The 19,363-nt window shown below is 41.2% G+C and overlaps 1 pseudogene across 1 annotated transcript; it reads right to left on the bottom strand.

The window, feature by feature from the left end:
- Positions 1-837: 837 nt before the first annotated feature.
- LOC146752580 (pre-mRNA cleavage complex 2 protein Pcf11-like) lies at positions 838-18,202 on the bottom strand (annotated as a pseudogene). Its single transcript, XR_014940559.1, has 16 exons — positions 17,977-18,202; positions 14,665-14,790; positions 12,385-12,573; positions 11,783-11,968; positions 9,773-10,881; positions 9,312-9,501; positions 8,585-9,224; positions 6,716-8,091; positions 5,685-5,772; positions 4,885-5,007; positions 4,254-4,359; positions 3,773-3,956; positions 3,252-3,374; positions 2,661-2,753; positions 1,953-1,988; positions 838-1,254 (listed from the first exon to the last, which is right to left on the bottom strand). The product of XR_014940559.1 is annotated as a pre-mRNA cleavage complex 2 protein Pcf11-like (transcript).
- Positions 18,203-19,363: the final 1,161 nt, after the last annotated feature.

Below are 19,363 nucleotides of genomic sequence, written 5' to 3'. Positions count from 1 at the left end.
GCAAGAGCCATCTATCCTAAGACAGTGACATTTCCTCTGACTTTTAGATGAAATCCACCCCTGCCCCTGAAATCCACACCTGGCAAAATGCATTTTTATCCCAAGACAAACACCCTATGACTTATGCACACTTACACTTCCATGCATACATACCTATGCAGCTTACTGCCCATCCCACAAACACACCCAACCACACAAACCCACTACAGAAAGGAAAGAGACTGACACAAACATATGCTTCAATTTTATTTATTACATTTAAGAAGTATTAACATCTCAGGATATCTGGTTTATCACCTAAATTCAGTCATAAGCAACGAAAAAATTAAAAAAAAAAAATTTTAAAAAAACTTCAAATGAGCATTCTTAGATTCATACCTCCCCTGTAAAGAAAAGTTTGTCCAGCTGTATTAAACTCTTATGTGTGACTAATGGGAAAATATATCATTGAAGATGTCTCAGCTACCAGGCATCCTGGTTTGTTAATGGTCTGTTGGCACTTGTGTTCACAACTGAGCAACTCTGGTTGCTTTGTTAAATTCTGGCATTTCTACCCAAAACGGTCTTATGGTTACTTGTTTTAACATCTGGATATGTAAAAGATTGTTCAAGTTAAGGTTAAGAAGAAATCTAGGATTTTATCTTGAGAAGTCCCAGCGTTGCTTCCCTTGATCACCCGCTTATGAAATAACTGAAGGAAGTTGCTTGCTTTTACTTTTCTGAATCTGATTCAGCAACAGGTTTAAAACTGAGGTCTTTTTATTTCCATTTAAACTGAAAAAAGTACAGAAACGCTGTCTTTGTTTGATGGTGTGCATAAACATTACACTCCCCGTATATAGCAAAAATAGGTTTTATTTATAATTTACATTTCCACAAGTGAAAATTGTACATTTTTTACATATACAATTTCATTCCATTAAATTTTCACGCATCTACAGAATTTTCACACAATGACACCTGAAACAGTGCAGGCAATAAGAAATTTAAATACAAAAATGTATTTATTAACCAAACAGTCGCTGAGGCCCTGCCTCAATTTGAGTGCTTTTATTTCCTATAAAAAGTATCTGCTTTCCAGAATTAACACAGGAGCTCTTCTGTAAAAAAAAAAAATCAAACCTCATTCTAAACAGACTCATCTGGTTCTGTTTTAACATCTATAGAGGCAGGTGTGCTCTCTTCTGCACAGGCAGCAGGGGTGCCATCAGGTTCTTCTTTCACTTGAGGTGAGTCACAGGACTCATCCGTTTCCTGTTTAACAATGTTCAACATAATATGTAGGGGATTTTCTACAGGGGTCTTGCTGGGAGAGGGTGTGCAATCAGATGATGATGTCTATAAAACAAACATTCACACAGCATTAACACATTGTTCAAACAACCATTTTTTTTTACCTTCTTTTCCTTTCTGTCTCTTTCAAAGCGCAAACATGTGGGCAAGCAGAGCACTCAAAATCCAAACTTCCACTTATTACTTTCTACTTTATCTAATAATACAAAGTTACTATATCATAGCATTACTTTTCCATAATTACTATCAAACGGTATTATCCTCACAGTGATGAAATGCTTAATATGTTACTGTAAAATATTCCCAACTATTCCCCCCACTGTTAGCTCCCAAGTCATAACAAATTTAACATATACTAACACTCATTTTTTCCGTTTCTTAAAATTCTTAAGATTACACATGTTAACAATAAAATCATAATGGCTTCACTTTAGTCTCACCTATATAACACGAAAGCTGTCATGGATACATCATAGCTAACTCTAACTATACATTACAAACTTGCCATTCCCAAGGCATTCCCTCTGATTCTTTGCCTAGGCACATGCAAGAGGAACTGATTCTGCAGACCTGCTCTATATAAAGACAGTGATCAAGCAAACAAACTGAAAGCAAAATAGTTTAAAAATATATATATATGAAAGTAAAGGTTTTCTTACGTTTTGGTAATCTTCATAGCAGGATGGATGGTAAATCTGCAAAATAATTGTTAACCATTTAAATACATTAGGGATACAGTAAAAGCACCAGTCATAAACAGAACAAATCCAAATCACACTATTCCTCCAGGACAACAATGTGTAGAACAAGTATGGTGTCAAATGTGACTGGGAAGATATCTGGTGTATGCTTAGTTAGGAAAAGCCATCATATAAAAACCTTGTTTAGCACAGGGAAATAACTGGACCAAAACCAACACCTACACTCACAGAACATTCACAGAACAGAATGGGTGGAAGGGACATCTGGAGCCAAGCTGCCCAGCACTACATCCTTTGGCTTTTGAAGGCCTCCAAAGAGAAACAGGCTCCACCACTGGGCTCTTTCCAGCACGGTCTCTCTTGTAATGAGGGGCCCAGAAGTGGACCCAGTAATCCAGGCAGACTCAACAATGCTAAGTAGAGAAGATCACCTTCATTTATCTTTTAGCAACATATTACGATGGAAGCCTATTGAGCCTGTACTAATGATCCCAGGACTTCAAGCATGTCCAAAGGTTGAGATATTTATACAACTAGAAGCAGGAAAACTAACAGGGGAGTCCTTCAGAAAAGATGGGTCACTGTGATCTATTTCTGTAATTCTTCTCTTACGCTTTTGTTTTGCTTTTTAATATAAATGAGTGCCACGTAACAAGATTGGATTACCTTCTCATGCATTCTGATAGCATTCTTTAGATGCCACTCTTCCTCTTCCTCATCCCAGTACTGCTCAAACTGCTCCCGGCAGATTTCACACCTCTGAAAGTTATTGAAGTAACATGATAGATACATGGTGTTATTAAAGCCATTACTGAACACCAACATCAAGAACTTGGCTAGTAACAGTCACAAATATATATACATTAAGATAACACGAAAACTACATTTTACCTCCACGCTTCCAAAATATCTTTAAGAAAATGTTAATAGAAATTATTTGAGTACAGTTGGTAGAATGAGCAACAACATTTGTCAATTGAAAAAGTTAAGTCTTTTCCCTTTAACAAGGAAGTCTCAGCAAGACACTCTGTAACAATCTAATGCTGTTTTACTGTCAATTAAGACAATCTGGTGCAGGGATTTAGTTTATTTCATGGCATCTTCCAAAACTCAACTCTGAGTTAGAGTGAGAACTGCACAAAGCATTAACACCCTTCACACTCCTCTGCAAAATAAACAGCGACCTCTGAGAACAAGGCACAAGACTTGAATCTACTTACAGACCATATGGGTTACAGCAGGAAAACTGGAACTCACCTCAACTGCTCCAGCTGGTCCAGCAGGCACACTCTGAAACTGCTTTTCTTTTGCAGCTTTTTCAAAGAACTGGCTTTTTGCACGCTCCTCTAGGTCAGCTATTTCTTCAAACTCAATCCAATCCTAAGGACAATAATTCAATCACAATCACAAACAGCCAGAAATCATTAAAAAATACGTTTGAAAAAAAAAAAAAAGAAAAGAAAAATGGAATCCCTGAAGTAACAGATATAATCAGCCTTAGTTTGTTAAACTGAAACAGTCTGCGAAAGGCCATTATACTTCAACTTCCATTTCATTCTTAGTCCAACCAAAGCAGTACGGATAACTCCAAGCTGCTTATTGTTCACCACATAACAGCCTTTTCTTTTGGCAAGTATTTCTGATATATCAAGTAGTTTTCATACATCACTGATCACCAAACTCCAATGGTAATACAACTTCAATCTCAATCCCACTCCATGTATGTGAAACACCAAACCCAGCCCTAATTAACAAGGCCCAGGTCCTGCATTGCTCACCGTTACGCTGTAGTACCACCTTCTGTGTGTAATTTTTCGGCGAACGTCTTTTTTCGAACGGTTCTGGCGATAGTGCCAATCTAAATGGTCTGCATAAACGTCTGTCTTTGAAGTAGTAAATCTCATTCCACACGAGCAGCACTGAATTCCAGTGTATAGTTGATTTATAACACTATCATAACGCCTAGAAAAACAAAAAGAAGTTAACATTTCTTTGGAAAGAAATTGGAAGTTTCTCAGTAAGTTGTTTCAAGTGACCTCAGGAGTAGAAGAAAAGCATGATTGTCCTATAAGGTTAAAGCATTTGACAGTCAAAGCATTCATGTAAGTACATTAAAAAGCATTCAAATAAGCATGAACTACTCACAGTGAACACACTAGCATTGTTATATCACACCTACTCAATCGCCTTGGATTAACCGCCTAGATACCACCATGCCATTATTCCTAGTGCAGAGTAAGCTCATGCTGCAATACGCACTGACTGAGTTCTTCAACTTTAAAGTTCGTGAGGTCTGGGACATCGTGATCACCCTGGTCATCATCCTCCTCTTCAGCTGCTGGCTGTGCCGATGTTTCATTCGCTTCTTTAAAAGAAAGAATTTCATCAAAATTTCAGCTCATTTTCAGAACAAAATAAGGTGCACCTGGATATTATTTTTATTCAAATACTAATAAATATAACCTGACTACGTTAACCTGAATGTGTATAAGAGCTGAGTCAGTCTCATAGCTTTAAAAAGCGTACAAAAGACAGTATGCAACTCCAAATGGCAATTTAACATGACTCTACTTCATCTAAGCTTCTGGCACTAAAATTCAGTATTTAGAGAGAGACAAATATTTCAGAGACTGACAGGAATCTGATTAGAATCACTGACAAGTTATTGAGGTGGGGCACCAAAAAAAAAAAAAAAAGAAATGGAGGCTCTAAATAGCTTAAAAGATACATTTAGAAAGTTAATAATTCACTTTATCACACGCACCAAATGGTTTCCCACAAAGATCCATTTAAGAAAAAAGAATGCAATAGTTCACATAGTTCTTACATTTCACTTTACACTTTAGCTACGCGTAAACTGGAGAGTCAGAATGTAATGAAAGCTACATACGTGCTGAAGTGGAATCCGTTTTTGACAGTTTGAGGATTCCTGTCGACAACAGTTTAGCAAACAATTCGTTGACATCGAGCTGACCAACGTGGTTATCAGGATATGAATGTGGAACTGCTCCTCCTAGGAGAGGGGAAATAAGGTCACAACACTCAAGGAAACCAAAGGTTAGCATAAAAAAAAATAATCACCTCCATCAGCATTTCACAACACTCTTTTCCTTCTACCCCTTTTTACTTCCATTTTTTAACTTCAATCTACTCATCCACTTCAGTTTGCCTCATACGCAGCCTTTGCCTCATTTCTGCCCCTACAACTTCCTTCCTAATGTGTTTTGAAATGCCATCTACCTGTTTTCTACTGAAATTCCCATGGAAAACGTAGTATTTTCTTGTTCTGTGCTTAAAGATCTCATGAGAATCCATCTACTTGTATCATTTACAACTTGATACAAGACTTTTATTACTAACAATTAATATAGTGGGAATGTGTATTCAGCCTGGCCAATTGAGGTGCCCTTCTGCTATGTGAAAAGCAATCCAAAAATTGGTTTCAGTGGTTTTGTTTTGTTTTAAAGTGTAACTACATACCAAAACCACGCAGTTAAAGCACTCACTGCTTGAGAGAAACCCCTGGAGAGATGACAGTACTCCTGAAACCCCACCTACTGCCATCTCACAGAGAAGGATGCCCTTTAGTGTACAAGGACCCACGGCACCATCACCGTACAGCACTAATTTTTGTTGTCATGAACAGAGAACAGTCCAAAGGACACAGAAGGAAGTTAACTATTACAGTACCTGCAGGGTTCTGAACAAAGCTTCCAGGATTTGGTAGATACTGTTGACCTTGGCCATAAGGTCCTGTCTGAGCAGACATGTGCGAAACCTGTAAAATTAAGCATTTATGCAATCTTGGCAAGGCAATTTGTTTTTAATTATTCCATCATTAACCTCTACACACTTCTCAGTACAAACTTTTCTTCTACTTGCGCATCCTTCAAGCACATTTTCCACTTAAAGTATTTCAAAGCAATCCTTTTCACCAAAAAAAAAGGGCTAATAACAAAAGAAACTGGTAAACGTTCACCAAGATCACAATGAGGTTTTATCTAATAACTGAGATAGTACCCATGACATGAAATGCATCCTGAAAGATGGATTTTCAGCAAGCCAGCTGCAAGAAACTTCAGAAAGAAAATAAATTTTTACAGCACGCTTGTAGTATGTCCCCTACAACCTCCAATCTACTGGGAGAACAGACATTGTTTTCACTGATTTACAATTACTTTCTCCTTTAGAAGAGAGCGCTTCCAAGAAGCAACAGCAAGGACAACTGACACCATAAAGCCTGCCAGTGCCATGATCATTCTTCAGAAGCTATAGCTTAAAAGTCTGCATCTTTCTCAGCTGCTCCCAAGTTATGGTTGTCTCCAAAAAGACTGCAATTATTTTGGTTCTTTTTAATTCTAAACCTCTCAGAAAAAGTAATTACATATATTCGCTTCAATAATCTGTCATGATTTGTAGGTAACATGCTTTGTGTAAGAGAAAACATTGCATTCTTCCTATTACTTAATTCATTTTCAAATAAAAGATACTGATGTCAGTGCAATATCCTCAGCTATAAAATGGTTGCAAAGAACTGGCTTTTAATTTCTAAAAACAAAGACTTAACAAATAGCAATGCCTGCCCCTTTTTCCTTGAATCATCCAGATACTACTTAAGGGTATTTTTAGTCTGCAAAAAAAATGCTTTTAGAGGAAAAACTGCTAATTTTCTACACAAGAATACTCCTCAAAGTAAATTATTTACTAGAATCAGTTATTACCTGATGACCTCCCATTGACATAATATTGAAGTTTCCGTATTGTGAACCTTGAAGTTTGTCGTCAAAGTAATGTCCGGATGCTCTCAATGCAAAATTCTGTGCTCCTGGGCCAGCTGGCCCACTGAAATTTGGTCCTAGTGAACTGTCAAACATTTCAGGCCTTTGGAACTGCATTCCATGAGCTGGTCCGCTGTAGCCCTGTCCGGGATGGTCAACAAACGGACCACTTTGTCCATATGGTGACATCTCTAATCGTGAGGCAGGATGGCTAGCTATATTTTCAAAACGTGAACCATGAAGGCCAAGGGGCAGGTCAAATCTTGAGGCAGGCTGGTGAGGGCCATCAAATCTTTGAGGTATGGCTGCATCAAATCGTGGCTGTGCGGGCTGGCCAGGAGCCCTTTCAAATCTTGGGCCGGGCTGTCCATGAATTCCATAAAATCTTTGCAAAAGAGACAGTTGTCCAGGTTGACCATCAAAGCCAGCATGACAGCCATCAAATCTCGGACCGGTCCGTCCCATAGGACCATCAAATCTAAGTCCACCAACGCCCTGGTGCACTGGTCCATCAATCAACCTGGGCCCTACACCTGGCTGCCCATGTGGCCCCTCAAATCTGAGGCCGCTTCCAGGTTGACCATGGGGCCCCAATGGCTGTAAATGCGGACCCTCAAACCTGAGACCACCTTGACCATGAGGCCCCAAGGGATGACCATGTGGTCCTCCCTCAAACCTGAGACCACCTCCTGGCTGACCTCGAGGCCCCAGAGGTTGACCATGAGGTCCCTCAAACCTGAGACCACCTGAAGGCTGACCACGGGGTCCCTCAAACCTGAGACCAACTCCAGGTCTTTTGAATCTAGGACCACCAACAGGCTGGCCTGCAGGCCCCTCAAACCGCAATGGTCCAAGAGGTCCCTCAAGCCTCAAAGGACCTCCCCCACCAACCTGTCCGTGAGGTCCTTCAAACCTGAGAGCCCCTGCCAGCTGCCCTGGTGGCCCATCAAATCTTAGGGATCCAGCTCCCCCTGCTCCTGCCAGGGGCCCATCAAACTGAGAAGCACCTGCCCCCACCAAAGGGCCCTCAAATCTCAGAGCAGCTTGTCCAGTCGGTCCATCAATTCTAGAACTTGAACCAGCAGTAGGGCTATCGATAAAAGGACTTCCTTGTCCATCTGCCCCAACTCTTGCAGCAGATGGTCTAGATGAGCCATCAAATAAAGGTCTGTCTTCCATTAGTGCACTTATTCTCGGCTTTGCTTCTATGCCTCCAAATCTTGACCCTGGACTGTCAGGAAATGGTTCTTTATCTGGATCTTCGTATCTAGCTCTTTTGAAACGTTCATTGAATGGTGATCTTGGTTCATCTCGAACACCTGAAAGAGGAGAAAATAAAAGATAAGGCACTGTACAGAGAAGGACCTAGGTGTCCTGGTGGACAAAAGGTTGACCATGTATCAACAGTAGGCCCTTGTGGCCAACGAGACCAATGATAAACCTAGAGTGCGTTAAAAAGAGCACGGCCAGCAGGTCAAAGGAATAATAGATGAGGTCAGGCTCTTTTCAGCAGTGCTCAGCGACAAGATAAGGTGCAATGGGAACCAAACTGTAACATAGAAAGTTCCATAAAAACATAAATAAAAAAGACAAAACACTTTACTCTGAGGGTTAAAGAGCACTGGAACGAACTGCCCAGAAAGGTATTCCTTCTCCAGAGATAATCATAATCTGCCCAGACACTTTCCTACTCTAAGGTACTTGCTTTAGCACTGGGGCGTTGGACTATGTATCTCCTACAACTCAACAATAACTACTTGCAAAAAGATTGCAAATTATTTGACATCTGTAAAATAAGGCAAAAATGCATACCAGATTTCCCAAGCAGCTGTCTTTCTTCACGGTTATCAAACCTACAGACTGCATCACCATCGATCTTCTGGAACTCTGTTGTACCTTTTCCCTGCTGTCTGAGAGCATCTCTGAATTCATCTGATTCTCCCCAGTTGTCGTAAGGGTCGAAGTTTTTTGAACCTCTTCCTCCTTTAGTAGCATTTTGTTCCTCAAGCCTTTGTCGACCCTCCAGAGGTGAAAGGTTATCAGCAAAGGGTCTGCTGGTGCCACTTACAGGAGAGTGCCGTCTTGATCTTTCTCCAAAGGGTTCTTTTCTTTCAAACTGCACTCCACACTTTGCTTTCGCTTGCTCACAGTCCACAGAGAGCAATGCATCAGGTACATGATAATCCAAAATATCATCAGGATCCAAGAGATCAAGTCTTGACAATGAATGCTGAACTTGTGTCCTCTTCAGTTTAGTTTTATGCTCATAGTATGTTAACTCCGCATCCGACAGAAGAGGCTTCCTTTTCAAAGAGCCTTTTTCATCTGTAGGGCTATCCCACACATTACATCTGTGCTTTCCTTCCTGGTACTGGAACAGCTGTCGAATCTGATGAGCTACCACAAGGAACTCGTCTTGTGTTATTTCACCAGATGCTAAGCGGTCATTGGCCTGTAACATAAAGTTTGGATTTCTAAGAAGAAAAGCAAAGCACAACTATATCCAAGACACCTCTACAAATCAATCAATCAGTATTACCTTTTTAAGTAATTCTCTCTTGCTTGCAGACGTCAGTTCTTTGGGAATTTGCAAATTGGCATCCACACTTAACCGGTGTTGCTGTTTCGGTGCTCGGGGTGACAGAATTCCTTTAGCAGCAGGCCAGTTTTCTCGGTGTTGTTGGTGAGGGGATTTACCAACTGCTTGGTGTTCTTCAGTCTGCTGAGAGCTGTGAATAGGAACACGTTTAAAACACAAGTTAGTTATTTATTCAGGATGTATTACATCTCTATCAGAACCGATCATGGTAAAACATCACTATCGATTTAGAAAGTATGCATAATTGCCATTTTTTACTACAAGCAAATTATGAATCTCAATCAAGAACTTCTGTCAGCATGGGCTGTCTGAATGTTTCCTCCCAAACCTAACTGTACTTCAGCCAAGAGCAGAATTTCCACTTACTTCAGAGAGAATTTGTTCGAAATATGGTAACTTACTTTTTATTTTCCTCCCAACCAGGTTTCCACCTCTTGCCTGCTTTGGATCCCTGCCAATTCTCTGCATTCTCCTTTGGATCAGGAGAACCTTTTGTAGAATGCTGGCTTGCTGTTTCTTGGGGCCTGTCTTCTTGGCTTTTTTTCACCCTCCTTGGATCTTGCACCTCTTGTTTAACATTTCACTTATTAGAATTTCTTTCATCTCTTGCCCCTTGTGAGGCTTCTTCAGCATGAGACTGTTTAGCGCCAATCAGGCATATCTTTCCAATTTTAGGAGTTGAAGAAGTGGGAGATAAACTCCTGAGTCTTCTTTTGGGTGGTCTCCTCTCTCTTCGTTTTGGAGAATGTGTAGATGGTGACCGTGACTTAGGAGAACGGGATCGTGACCGTTTTCTATTACTGGATCTCCCTTGTTTTCCACCCTGTTTTTCTGATTCTTCTGTAGTCACGTCTTGTTTCTGGACAACACCATTAATTGTTTTATTCCTGCTGCCTACTGGTCTATGCTCAGATGTCTTATGCTCATCTTTTTCTTTTTTCTCTGTATTTCTCCTCTTTTCTTTCACCTCATCCCCTTTGCTCTCTGGCTTTTCTTGAAGATGTTTTTTCAGTCTTGGATCCCGTTTACTCATTTCAGATACTTTTGTGCTTTCAGATTCTTGGGTTTTAGTATCTTTAGTATTGGGAAGCTTGTTTTTCAAAGGAGATGGAGATTTAGACTTTGTTTCCAACTGATCAGGTTCTTTCTTTTGTGGTTTTTCACCTGCTTTCATTTTCTCTGGCTTTGTTGAGCTTTGTTTTTCAGACTGGGATGTTTTGCTCGCCTTGGTATCAGACTGACCAGATGCGCTTGGTGGAAATTCTTTCCTATGGGACTGATCTTTAGCATGAGAAGAATGTTGTGACATTCTATTAAGTCGAGGATCTCTATTTACTATTTTGACATCGTGAAGTGGAGGACTTGAGGATGGTTTGATCTTCTCAGACTGTAACGAAGCCTGAGTAGGCGTCTTAACGGCCACGTGAGGTGTCTGGGACACATGTGGCTTGGAAGGCGCTGGAACTGAAGGTATAGAAGATGATCCTTGCTGAACACTAAGAGAAACAGCCTGAAATAAGGTGACAAGAAAAAAAAAACCTAGCATTAATCTGTGTGATACAACACCTGCACAGAGATGATCGTGTTCTGTTTTGAAAAGAAAGATGAAAATAGAAATGTTTTGAAGTAGTTATCAGACTAATCCATTTAACTGAAAATGACCCATTCATTCCTCATCGCAGCAATTAAAATAACATAGTACCAACACAAAAGGCGAAGATCAAGTACAAAGTCAATACTACAAGGTCAACGCAGCAAAAAAATCAACAAAAGCACACCTCAATACAGCTTTAGTTTTTCTATACATTCCTCATTTCCAAGACAACTAAACGGCCAAGCATGTTTATATATTTTCATTTCTACACTTCTACGATATTTCACTTTAGTATCATCAACTTTCAACACAAGATGACTTTCAATTATGAATGTAAAAACAAAACAGGTTTAACTGCCACCGCCTTCAGATTGTGACAGCCACCACCCTCAATGTCACCCTCAGATTGTGACATCAAACCAACCTGACGTAATGAAGACAGAAACTGCCTTGACATTTCCAACAATCAGGATTCCCCGTTCCTTATGGAAATACTCAATTTTCTAAGCGCAAATGTATTCAAAAAAAGCCTTGTTTATGGTGAGCCACAAAAAGAGGTGGAAGACACATCACAGGCAGACATAATTTTCAAGATGAGAACAAAAGACCACAAACCTTTTTTAACCTGTTCTGAATGTAATCCTTAAGATTTTTATGTAACAATTACTGGTCTAGAGGACCAGATCAACTTGCACTACTCTAGTCCTAAAACAGCTCCTCTTGTCTAAACTTAACTGCAGTTACCAGTATAGACGCTAAGGTACGACCAAACAAAGTGAGACCGAACTATGGACCATTCACCAACTATCCTACTCACCAACTGTGCTTTAGTCTGTTCCAACTCCAGCATTTTTTGCTGAAGTTCTAACAACTGTTTTTGCTTCGCAAGCAATTGCTGCCTTATCAGTTGCTCCTGTGTCAAATTCTTTTGTATTTCTGGAACAGCTGGAGGAGTAGAGGCACCAGAAGTGACAGCAGAGGTAGATGCAGTAGATTCCTCTGGCTAAAAATAGAACATAAGGTTACATTCAACATCTTAATGGATCCAGCTAACTCCATCTCTCTTAACTGCTAGTGTGATACAAAACTGGGACTTAGCTTGCACAAGTTAATGACTGCATTTTTTATGCAAAATACAAACAAAACAATTTCTGCTCCTCTAGGAATTGCCTACTGTCATAGGATTAACTGTGCCACCATGACAGAATATGGCATTTAACATAAATGTTTGGAAATCTAGAATTCAAGTTATAAATACTTTCAATAAGCCCCTTAAATACTGAGTCCATAAATTCCTCTTGCCTGTCTCCAGAGATCAGATGCTTTATTCTTATCACACTACGTTTGTCAAAAGCAGCATACAAACAACAAAAACAACACGTACTGCCATCTGTTCATACAGTAGGTATAGAGACTTACCGATTTATTTAAAAACTTAGGATTCACATGGATGCTAGAAGTATTCACATTTGGGGGCAGAGGTTTAATTGGCCAAGCAGGATCTAATGAGTTGACTCTGACGTCAAGTGCATACAGTTTCTTCAAAGGAAAAATATCGTCCCATGTGGAGCGTAATTTAAATAAACTTTTCCTAGTATTTGCATCCACCTAAAACAATAAAACAATTCTATGGCTTGTTAAGTTAATATAAAACAACCTATACTTTTCTGTAGAACTTAAGATCTCATATGCTTTATATTCTTACCAAAGTTATCATTTTAACACAACGAACTGGCTACAAAGAACTTGTAAGTGGTGTAGATTGATACATCTACACCAACAGAATCGGTAACAGAAGTTCAAATGCGGACATGTGAAGGTTTAATTGTGTATTACCGTTCTCTGAGAATTTTCTTTCAGCTTTTCCATTACCAAAATTCTCATTTTACTTGGCCAATTTCTGTCAAAAAAAATACAGCGACAAAAATATCCAAAGAAAATGCCTCTGAAACAATACAGTAACTCAAATGTTCGTGCTGAGCGGCACACAGCAACAACAACCAAATCAGAGAACAACAAACTTTCTGAACAGAGACAGTGTTTTGTTGAGCTGTTTAATCACTGAAGGTTTTTTTCCCCCTAATAAATCCAACAAAAGGTGTATGAGTCAAAACGAACTCAAGTACATTTCCGTTCAACTGCAAAATCAGACCCATAAATCAAGCACTAATAGTGCTACAACCCATTTTCTCTTTGCAATCAGATGTAGCAATTAAGCTCAAAACTCACATTAAAGAAAAAATTCAATTAATCTCATAACTCAAGTAGTTAATTTAAACAAATGGAAAACATCTGCTGACAAAACACATGCTGCTGCTAGCTCAACCATTACACATTGACCCTTTTTTTTTGGCTTTTCAACCTTTTTCGGGCTACAGTTTTATTTTAGGTGTCACATTAAGACACGTTGTCCAGAAAGTTCAGAAGTTCTTTGAAAAAGAGGGCAGGAACTTCAATAAAAGTAACTCATACTTAGCTAATATGGGTGGGAGGTGCCTCTACACAACTTTCAGTGTGAGGGTATCAAGTTCACCGCTGCCATGACTGAGCCAGTTTCTGACATCGCTAAGTGTTTAAAGATACCTTCAGTGATCATTTACTGATAAAACAGAATCTCTAGCAATGTCAGGGTGAGAATTTCATCTTGCGATATCATGAGTTATCTAAAGTGACTGACACTTTACATATTTAATATCAATTTAATAGTTCTAGTTAGCTTATTGGACAGTTAGCTACAAAACTCAGCAAATGAATTACCCAGAGCTTCAGCTGCAAGTTTAAATGCAACTATGTGAAAGAACACAAACCAATATTGGAAAAATAAGTAAATGCCTGCCTATCTACTCTATACAAAGGAGTTCAATATCTCTGAGCTCACTATTACAATCTACCCCTTATTTAGTCACTCATTGTACACCTGAAAAACAGATATAAAACATTCTGGGATCACAGATCCTCGCTGCTATGCAATAACAAATACACCAAAGCTCCACTTATCTCATTCAGATGCAGTGCCACTTTGTTATGTTAGGGCATACAGGAAACCACAGAAATTAACCATTAATTCAACTTAAACCCACTCAAGTCCAGTCTTTCAAAAGCCGGACTTGGATTTGCCATTCTCATTGAGGAATAAGCACAATTACTTCACTGGGTTTAAAGACTTAGGAAAAAAAAAAAAAAAGTGAATACATTTGGCAGCAATTTTCAACACTGAATGAAATTAAAATGGGTATCTTTAACGTAACAAAGCAATAATATACTCTCACAACCTCCCCCCCTCGCCCATCATGTTTTTTAATCACAGACCACTTGAAGAATATCAGCTGCTAGTGGTATTTGTTGCAATTTAAGCACCCATTTTTCACACCAAAAATTAAGTGAATCAGACAAATCTAACTCAGAGAGCTCAGAAAACCTCTAAGAAACTGATTCTCAATATATTCCTGACACAAAGACTAACTACTTCCTTAAAAAATAAATCAGCAATTCATAATTAACTGTTCTACTAACTTAACTTACAGGCTTGACAACAGCAGGAATGCCCTTCCACATTATAGATACAGTATTTGCCATTCATAAAAAGCAATTAGTTCTTCTGGTTCGGTACCCAAGAAAACCCAAAGCTGAGAGCATGTATTTATTTTACCAGGAACAACTTTGCTTAAATACAGAACTTTTCTGAAAGTGTATATATACCTTTTCAAATACACAAATAAATGTTGCAACTAGGTTTTTAGTAAATGCAGTAAGATACTCTCTTCCAACTTTCTTGACAATTGAATCCATAAGGTACATAACAGGAAGCTTCTCTGACGCAGGAGCCTGGAGTAATAAGAAGAAACTGAGAAGTTTAGTACAACAAAGACATACGTTAAACTATATATAAAGGGATTACCAATCCCAGAAATACAGACCTCTCTTTTGGGTTGCCACTATCCACACCAAGGGATTTGCTTGGGATTTTGGTTTTGGTTTATACAAAAACTTAAAAACTTAAATCTGGAAAATCAATACTCAGTTCAAAGTATAATGCGGTGGGTCTACCACAGAGAAAAGGAACAACTTGGGTTAATCCTGTTTGTCTCAAAGCTTTGGGGTGAAAAAAGGGGAAAAAAAAAAGAAAAAAGAAGCCCACAAGACAGTATTACTGCTAGTGTACTGAGTGCAGCCTTTCAAAACCCACTGGAGAAAGTAACTTGAAATGAGCAGGAAGCCATCGCTAGCACTTCAAGGAACTTCTAAAAAATATTTTATCACTTGGACCTCCCGAATGCTGCTTTTCTCCATCTCACGGAACACAAATCAGACTTCCTGCGAACAGCCCGAGTTAGAGAACTTCGGTAGTAGCAGATTATACGTTGAACATCACAGTCCTTTCACAAGCCACACGCAGAAAAGGTCACAACTATATCACTGTAATCCAAGGGAACGGAGCAAGCAGTCCCAGTCTCTGTTGGCACTTCATGTGTTTGGGAGTAGTTAGAAGTAATCACACAGAAATTAAGGAAGCCTACTTCAAAATGTGACAGCATTAGTTTAGCAGTGCCCTCCTTCCAACATCAGCTACTCAGGTGGCACAGTCTAAGAACCGTGACTTCAAAAGAGTTGGGTTATTTAAGTCTTCATTTTTTGGTAATGTTTATTATGTTCTCTAGCCCACGTTCCAATAACCACACAAATGGAATCCCAGATTTGAACCTCTTGTTTTCAGGTGATCTAGACAGTACCCCCTAAGCAAAGAAAGAGACCCACACAGAGCTAAACCAACAGCAGGGAGGCTCCGCATACCACCAGAACACACAGAATGCTAACGCTGAGCTCATCACCACAGAATTCCCACTCTTCTTTCAAATAACGTATGAAAGCTATTGTTGGAAATGTGCGGCTTTGGTTTTTTTTTTATTAGTTTCCTAAAAAAAACTTAAAAAAAAAAAACAACTGAAAATCAAACCATAATCAAACCCCGAGTCACAAACTTGCAAAGAAAAAAAAGACTTTAAAAACCAACTTTGTACACAAAATGGGTCTCAGAAACAAACTCTGCACTATACAATGGTAAATAAAAAGACAAATACATATTTCACACTTTTTATTTACATATTTTTTTATCATAGCAGTCACGCATCTCAGAGCCATTAATTCAGTCGTAAAGCAGAGCACTCCAGTTTTACACTAAACAAAACTGCCTCCAGGCAACACTTTTTAAAAGTGGCTTACGCAAAGGAGAGCACTTTCCCCCCAAAAAAACAAGTAAGAAAACTTGCCTTGAATAAACCACAGTCACAAATAGTAACTAAGGCAAAACTAACCATTGATACAAGATTAAAGACAGCTTTCAAAAGAAGGAGGAAAAAAAAATTAAAAACACACTTCAGGGCAGGCTCTAAAACACCCAGAAATGAAGAAATTTGACAGCATTGATATTTATCACATGTTATATACATCCACCACTGCCCTTTAGGAGATATAATGGTGAGATCTATTCGATTATGATGTCACCTCCCCAAGGAATGGCAAAGCTTGGCCACTGGTAGCATTTAAAACTAGACTGGAAGAGGTCTGTGGAACGCTAAAGAGCCATCCTGCATTGGTAGAAAGACAGATTAAATAATGTAAGAGATCTTTCCCTCCCCAGCATTAAGACAATACAATTCTCACCATTATAAACAGTGATTTAAAGCCAAAGGGGGGAAAAAAAGGCCTATATTAGAGGGAGCCTGGTATTAGAGGGAGCAAGGGAGACAATGGGGAAGGGGTGACTGGCAAGAACACACAGTGGATTGAAGAAATAACCCTTTTCTTACAGAAAGCTGCAATAGAAAGGTACAGTAACCCCCCACCCCGCCCCCATCCGTGTTCTGAGGCTGACTGATGTCAGCAACTGCCTGGGTTGGGCTCAGAGGGAGCCTCCTCTTTCCCTTCCTTTTCTATCACGTGCCTTTCAGACGCCATGTTAGGATCCTACAGGCTTTTCTACACAGTCGGGGAGAATTTCTTCTTCCCATCCTCACCAAATCAAACTCGCTAACCAAGACACGTGAAGATAACACAGCACTTGCTTTACTTAGGGCAAACAGCCACCTGCAAGCCAAATGGGTTACCCCAAGCCCACATCGCTTTCTCTAAGCAGAAAACACAAGAATCACCCGACCAGCAACACACACACTTCCCTACTAAGAGCAGATGATCGCCTTTCACCTCAAAACTTCCCTGCAAGATCAGTCCCCCACCCTTACTCCTCCAGTTAATATCTCACTGGGAAAATAACCTTATCTTTCAAACTACAAACAATACTTTAAAATAAATCATTATAATTAGCCTTTCTAAAGCAGATGATTTCTGTGCTATAAACTCAACCTTATTTATATTCCTTCACGCTACCTGGATATAAATTGGGGGGGGGGAAACAACAAACCTGCACAAGGTCAGGCTCTCGCTAACGAGACTTATAAAATCGTTATCTACGTTAGAAATTGCTAAATTCAACGGTTTCGACACCAGTTTAAAGGGGAAAACTCAGTTCCAAGGGCGAGGCTCTGCCCAGTCACGGCCGGGCCGCCATGTTGCATCTGTTACCGAACCCAAGGGACCCCAACCCGTCCGGGTGCCCTCGGGTCCCCTGTTCCCTACGGGGTGTGGGAATAAGGGGCAGCCCTCAGCCTGGCCAGGAAGGGAGGGGTAAAAGGCCGCTTAGGGGAGGGCCATGCTCCCTGCCGAGCCACGCTGTCCTCCGCTTGCTCCCAACGACGACCCTCGGGCCTGCTGCCCCCACACCCCCTCCCTCAGCTCTCCCTGCTCCCCCCATTGCCATCTCTGACCCTGGGAGCACCTCACTCGAGGCCCCGAGCCCTGCTCCCCTTCCCTCCCCCTCCCAGCCTCGGCCCCGCTGCCTCCCTCTCTCGGGCCCTCCTTCTCTCCCTGCCTCCTCCGTCCCTCAGCCCTTTCTCCTGACACCGGCCAGTCCCCCCAGCAGTATAGGTAGGAGTAGTAGGCGGTTGAATATAAAACCTTGGCGATTTGCGCCTCGATCAGGGAGACGATGTCCTTGGCGAAGGGCACGTTCTCCTTGGCCAGGATGGTCAGCATGTTGATGTGAGGTTTGCTGTTGAACGTCAGGTCCTCCAACAATGACTGGTAATCGCGGCACGTGTCCTCCCGGGCCTCGCTGCTACCAGCGCTGCTCTCCGGGGCCGACATGTTCCTCCGACCGGGGCCCGCACCAGGACCCGACCCACCGACCAACGGCCCCCTCTCCGCGATTCCCCTGCCGCCTCCGCCGCCGAGCGACGCTTCCCCCCCTCCGCTGCTGCTGGGCTCCTCTACCGCATCCTCCGAGCTGCGGCTCCGCTGCTTAATGACGCTGCTAGTGCCGTCCAGATCGCCGATGCGCTTCCGACCACCGCCAGCTCAAGTCTCAACGCTCACAAAATGGCGGCGGCGGCTACGGCTCGTGAACCGCTTCCTCCAACCGTTGCGTCATGTGAAATTGGGCTGAGGGAAAAAAGGGGCCGGCAGCTTGGAATGCCCCTTTTGTTCGCTCAGCGCGTCCCCATTGGGTGACGCTCAACCGCTCCGCATGCGATTGGCTCGACCTGAAGAACGTGAATGTGATTCGCTGGACCATCTCAATCTACAGATGATTGGTTGCTATGGCCAAAAACCCGCCCTCACCTCTGCGTTCAGACTTACGATTGGTTGTTTTTCCCCACTCCCCTCCTCTAACTCCCCGGGCCAATCCCTCCCGCCTTCCCCTTCAGCCCTCAGTTCTGATTGGTGCTCCGCTGCGATCCCGCCTTTCCTCCTCACCCTCCACAGAGTCACACAGAATCAGTCACAGAATGACCCGGGTTGGAAGGGACCTCAAGGATCATGTAGTGCCAACCCCCTGCCTAGCAGGGCCACCAAACATAAACCTTTACTAGATCAAACATACACATTTACTAGATCAAACATAGATCTTTACTAGAACAGGTTCGCTATTGGCCAGCCGTTGTTGTGGTAACGCGGCTTTCCGTAGTCGTAGTAACAAAGCCTGCTCATGATATTCTCCCAAAGATAATAATAAAGCTTGTGGAAATAAACTCAGTGGCGAAGTGTTTTCTCCACAGCCCTTCCAAAATGCTGCTCCTTTATGAGGAAACAAAACTGAACTTGATGCCTCTATGAGACAGGCAGGGCAGCCAGGCCTGATAGGTAGATAGAAATACTATCATAGAATCACCAAGGTTGGAAAAGACCTAAAGCATCATCCAGTCCATCCACCTACCACCAGTATTTGCCCACTAAACCGTGGTAAGAAGCCATTCAAGAATTAAGTACTTTCCCAAACATCTAAGGTTGCAGATACTACCAGAGTAAAACACCGTAGGTTTTCAAACATCAGTTTAATTACATG

The sequence above is a fragment of the Coturnix japonica genome, unplaced genomic scaffold, assembly GCF_054131305.1.
Source record: "Coturnix japonica strain WE unplaced genomic scaffold, WE-NBRP24 Scf044, whole genome shotgun sequence".
NCBI lineage: Eukaryota > Metazoa > Chordata > Aves > Galliformes > Phasianidae > Coturnix > Coturnix japonica.
Note: the sequence above shows the minus strand (reverse complement) of the source record. Positions and strands in the feature narration are given on the sequence as shown.